The sequence below is a fragment of the Podarcis gaigeae genome (assembly GCF_964106915.1).
Source record: "Podarcis gaigeae genome assembly, chromosome: 2".
NCBI lineage: Eukaryota > Metazoa > Chordata > Lepidosauria > Squamata > Lacertidae > Podarcis > Podarcis gaigeae.
The window spans coordinates 75,793,055-75,799,054 of NC_139679.1; the positions used below are offsets into that span (position 1 = coordinate 75,793,055).

A 6,000-nucleotide genomic window follows, 5' to 3' on the forward strand; every position below is an offset into this window, starting at 1 on the left:
ATTTATGTGATTTGATTTGATTTGATTGGTCGGTTAATAAAGATTATTTTAAAAAAGAGAGAGAGAGAGAGTGGAACCACTGCGAATGTTTGTGGGTATGTGAATCCCACCTGAACAGTCTGGAAGCACTCATACTCCAACTAAACCAGAAGGCCCTGTGGGGATGGAACAAAGAGCAAAAGATAAACTCACATGATCCAGCTATGACAGAATGCATATCCAGGCGGCAGCTGTTTATGCTTCTGGCTGCAGGGCAGATGTCCTGGGGGGAAACATAAATGTTAGTGTGATTGGAAGGATTTCCAGAGGGGTAGACATGCTAGTCTGGCTATGTGTACACACTTCCATTCACTCTACATTCTGTGTGTTCTCACTGGTGCATTGGGAAGTGGTATACACACAATATTAGCTACAATCCTTATATATCCTTGTGTTTCTTATGAAATATAGTACCGAGTCTCCCTCCTCAATCAGCATTGATCCAAATCGAGAAAGAGAAAGACCTGGCCGCGTTTTGAGTTGGTAATACGTACATAGTCATGGTTGCAGCAAAAACAGCAAAGAATTTTGAGGCACCATAAGTTGTCCTCAAAGTACTCAAAACTCTTTGTTGTTTTTGAAAGAAAGAAGTGGCGTAGAATAATAATTCAGCTGTGAATTATTCCATGCTGTTTCAGAGTCATGAAATGGCCCCTCTCAGGTTGCGGTTGAGGCACTCCTTTAGTTATTTCTGCTTGCCACTTCCTCATTCTCTCCAGGAACCAGGAAGAGCTAGAACTCTGGAAATTTCAGACTTTCTCCCTTTCAGGCTCTTTTTCCTCAAATGGGAAGCTATCCAGGAAGCCTATGCTGGGTGGACTGCAGGGATCAGATGGACTGCAGCAGCACCACAGATGAGCTTTGTAGTCACCCTTCCTCCTCACGTGTTGTGTTAACTTGGCCTGTGGGAAATTCTTTCCACTGTTCATAAGTCCACAGGGCAGATCCTGTTTTGAAGCCTTTACCTGGCATGTATTGTCTCCATCGCTAGAAAAATAATTTCCTTTCCCCTCACTGAGTGTGAGCTCATGTAGTTATTTGTGTTAGCACACGGAAGTGAGAATGTATGTCAGAGGTGTGTGGTGCTTGGCACTGTTCAGTACAGTACCCAGTATGATTAACCCATGCCTTGAAAATGTGTGAAGGCAATTTTTCCATTTATTTGAATTGATTTACATATTATTTAAATACAGTACTGGATACCACATGCTTTCAATAGCGGGAAGAACGGGGAGTTCCACAGACAGTTTATAGTCTGAATTCAAACAGCAAACTGTAAAACAGTAAAATAATATACAATACCACAATATAAAGCAATAAAAAAATCCATAAAATGCAGTAAATGAACAATGATGCAACAGCATCACATTAAAAACACCAACAAAAGCATAAGCACACAGGGTATCATGTAACCAAAATGTGTGCAGTATCTGGGATCAGAGAGAGATCAGACGATGACAAACCAAATGTGCTCTATGCGCTGTGAAACAAAATCATGCATAGTATTAGCAGGAAATACTGCAGTGCAGGCATGGCCTCTGGCAACAATAAGATGGAGAGTGAAGCATATGGCTACCGGTCATGTGCTGTGTTGCGACATGGTGGTTTCACTTGAGTAAAAGTTGTAGGTGATTATTATTGTCCCCTGAGCATATTGCATCTGGCTCCCCACACAGCTGACCCACGTTACTGTTTTGTGCATGACTACCACTGGTGGACCTCAAGGTTTTTTGGGGGACGGACACATTTAACAATATGTTTATGCCTCTGATGCCTCAGGCTGCTTTGCAGGGTTGTTGTGAAGGTGAAATGCAATAATCCCATATATTCTATAGGGCTATTGGAGGAAGGACATGATAAAAATGTTAAACAGACATTATGCATTTAGAATAGGCTGATTGAGCCAGAGATATGGAGGTTGCAGCAACTTGTATTTTTCTGTCATAATCATTATCCAGCTCTCTTCATCTTGGGTGATTCAGGGCCTTTTTCCACAGAAGAGGAAAGGAACAGCATAATAATGCTGCAATACAACACCACAATAACTCATAATAGGCCAATGTGGTCGTTCTGCAATTATTTACGCTTTAAGTGGTTTATGTTCCCTTTGGCATGGCTGCTGCACAGCACATCCTGGTTGTGCTCTGAAAAGACTCACCCATCATCCCTCAGCTCACTGTTCTTGACAAGTGCGTTTTGTTGTGTTTCTTTCAGAATACACTCCCTGTGCTGTCAACAACTCATGGTTTTGACATCCCTTTGGTTACACTCCAAGATTTTACCTCAAGTGCCCATCATCCTGAAGCACGTTTGCTTCTAAGTGCTAAATTTTCCTCAGGTGGCAGCATCATGTGGGATGAAATGAAATCTGCTGGGTGTACATTTCATTCTTTCTGGGGGTGTTTATTTCTAATATGCTATTTAGAAGCTAATTCATTGGGATCAGTTGGATTGTACGACACATTTTTCCTTCTGGGTCAAACCTCTCTTCAAGACCAAAGGGTGAGATGGGCTGAAGTTTCAGTCAGCACTTTTAAAAGAGATATTTTAATTATCTGCTTGCTGTTACTAATCTCCATGCTAAACCACCATCATTATTAACTACACAGATAACCGAAACCCTACACCAATAAAATGATTAGTTATGCTATCTGAATATGATGTACACAGTGTATACATTGGCTGTAGTTGTATAATGTTATGATGATGATTTATAACATTTGTAAAATTACATCATGTAATGCTAAACAATACAGTGGTACCTCCCAAGATGAAATTAATTCGTTCTGTGAGTTTTTTCGTCTTGCGAATTTTTCGTCTTGCGAAGCACCCAAAATCCAAAAGTTTTAAAAGTTTAACTTACCAAATGGCTGCAAAAGAAGTTTTGGAAAAGCTTCAAAAATCACCAAAGTCTTCAAAAACCTCAAAAAAGGCTTTTAAGAAAAAGAAAAAGGAAAAACAAACTTGCAAGACGTTTTCATCTTGCGAAGCAAGCCCATAGGGAAATTCGTCTTGCGAAGCAACTCAAAAAACGAAAAACTCTTTTGTCTTGCGAGTTTTTCGTCTTACGAGGCATTCGTCTTGCGAGGTACCACTGTAATCTGTTTCTGGTAGGTGTGGCCAAAGTGTTAACGCTGTCCAATACTGTGACGCTCTGGGAACTTTGGGAGGATGTAGTCTGGACATTACCCTGTATTTATTTATTTATAGTTATTGCATTTATATCTCACCTTTTCCTCCAAGAAGTTCAAGGTCTTCCCCTCCTCATTTAATCCCCATAACAACCCTGTGAGGTAGATTAGGCTGAGAGGCAGTGATAGGCCCCAAGTCACCCAGTGAGCTTCACGACAAAGTGAGGAATTGAACCCTGGTCTCCAAGGTCCTAGTCCAACACCCTAACTGTTATTCCAGTCACACTGACTCTCTTGTTGCCTTGTTGTTTACTATTTCTGGAAAGAAAACGACTTTGCTCTGACTAAAAAAGTATGTTTGCTCCATTAATTTCCCTGAACATGTGCCATAATAGGTAGATAAAGAGCAAGGCCACGTCCCAGCCAAGTGAACCTAGCCCTCCATTTGTGACTTGAGGGATATTTTTATTTAGCAATGTCGCTTTCCATCATCTGCAGTTGCTGCCTCTGAAGCTGCTCAAGGTTCTGTGGGCTGGTTGCGTCACGTAGCATTTAAATGTTTAAAATTGGCTTTGATGTTCCTGTGGAAATTAGCAGCACGCTGTCTCCCACCTCTCAAGGCTCTGGGGTTTCAGCTGAGTCTCCTCCAGTCCTGTATTTTAAAATACAGTGCTGTGCAAGGGGATCAAGGCAGGGTGATAAGCCGTCATGAATGTTCTTGTTCTGAAAGTGCTTGTTTCTGTTCTGTCACCCAGGCTGAGAAATGGTCTGATGCCGAATTGAAGGCTAGGAGCAAAACGCACATCTGTGTCCACAGACTGATAGGGAAGCATGCGATAGAACACCACAATGACTTCAAAGTTTTGTACAAAGGAAGCAAACCTCTTGAGGGAGACTTGGGAAATTCTGTCATTGAGAAATAAATCCAACTTGCAGAACGTGACTCAGTTCTCTCTCTCTTTTTAGACCATGCTTCAAAAGTAGCTAATTTGTTGTGTTCTTTATCAGTGATTAGGATCTTTCTTTTAAAACACAAACTGGACCCTGACTTTAGAGAAAGTGCTATGCCACTTCTGGTCTAAAGTCTGCTTTCATATGTGTCACTTGACTCCCTGCATGTCATATCTGACTCTTGCAACAGAACAACAGAGTGATGAGTAAGGACACAGCTGTTCTTGAGCCAAGATGGGTATGTTCCCTCTGAAAGAACAGGCTGGGATTTACTGGGTGCTTGTGGATCCACTTTTGCTGCCAGAAGCTCAGGTAGCCTCAGTGGCTAGGAGTGTTCTTTACTAGCTATGGCCAGTACATCAACTACAGCTGTTCTCGGACAGGGATAGAGCCCTACATCGGTAACCTTAAGACTTGATTATTTAAGCATGGTCTTGGGTCTGGTCTAGAAGTTCCAGCTAGTGCAAAATGCAGCAGCTAGAATGTTGACGGGGCAGATGATTGCCAACATATAACTCCAGTGCTCAAAAGCATGTGCTAGCTGCCCATACGCTGCTGAGCAAGCTTCAAGGCTCGTGTATCAATTTACAATGCCTTTATAATAATAATAATAATAATAATAATTTTATTATTTTTACCACACCCATCTGGCTGCGTTTCCCCAGCCACTCTGGGCGGCTCCCAACAGAATATTAAAAACACCAAACATTAAAAACTTCCCTAAACAGGGCTGCCTTCAGATGTCTTCTAGAAGTCAGATAGTTGTTTATTTCCTTGACATCTGATGGGAGGGCATTCCACAGGGTGGGCGCCACTACCGATAAGGCCCTCTGCCTAGTTCCCTGTAACCTCGCTTCTTGCATCAGGTAGGTAGCCGTGTTGGTCTGACACAGACAAAATAAAAAAATAAAAAATAAATAAATTGTCCAGTAGCACCTTAGAGACCAACTAAGTTTGTTCTGGGTATAAGCTTTCATGTGCGTGCACACTTATACACTGAAACAGAAGTCACCAGACCCTTATATATAGGGTCCTTCCCACTATATATAAGGGTTTGGCATCCCAGAACTTGGATTCCCCAGTTTTTGCCTTCGAAAAACCCTTACAGCTGAGATCAGACAAGCACCCCTCCCTGTTGAATATCTGGTTTCATAGTTCTAACCGGTTTTTAACTTTTCTGTGTAATATTTTCTGTATACTGCTTAGCGGCAGTTGCAGTGAAGAGGTACATAAATTGCTTAAATAAATAAATATAAACAAATATTTATTTCAAAGCTGCTGTATGAAAAAGAGGGAAAGCACAATCAAACACAAACACAGACACCTGTAACTGCTAACAGACAGGCATGTGAGGTAGCGCTGGCCAGAAAATAAAATAAAAACCTTCTAAATGCCAGAGCACAATGGATGTTGTGGGCTTCGTGCACATGTGCCTCTGAGATTTATATAATACCGAACTCCTGCAGCAAAGACTTCGGCAGCCGCAGCAAGGAGACAAAACAGCTTGACTTCTTTGTGTGGCAGGCTATAATGAGGCTCATGTGGCGAGTGAAAGCTGATGCACTCTACAGTGGACTCTTAATAATTGCTGTGGGTGAGTATTAAAGGCACATGGCAGTTCTTATGCAGCTGACTGTCCTCGCAAAATCTCACCTTTACCAGGCCTCCTCTGTACCAAGAAAGCAAGCACAGGTAGTTACTACTGATTGCTCAGCATCATCTTGATAGAGGCTCGTACCCTCCCTTGAGACAGAGAGAGAGAGAGAGAAGATATCCCTGAGTCTTACACCTCAGGTGCTACCAGAATATTTCATTATAATTTAGAATAATATGTTGATGAAGTCAATTACTTAAAAAAGAATAAACAGGATAGTGGTGC

The 6,000-nt window shown here is 41.7% G+C and overlaps 1 long non-coding RNA gene across 1 annotated transcript in view; it reads left to right on the top strand.

Annotated features, from left to right (window-relative positions):
- Window positions 1-4,113, top strand: part of LOC310838876 — a 29,841-nt gene extending 25,728 nt beyond the window's left edge. The window contains exons 2-4 of the long non-coding RNA XR_014561197.1: window positions 2,254-2,541; window positions 3,154-3,231; window positions 3,926-4,113. This is a non-coding gene — a long non-coding RNA (uncharacterized lncRNA). The remainder of the gene's footprint in view (window positions 1-2,253; window positions 2,542-3,153; window positions 3,232-3,925) is intronic.
- Window positions 4,114-6,000: the final 1,887 nt, after the last annotated feature.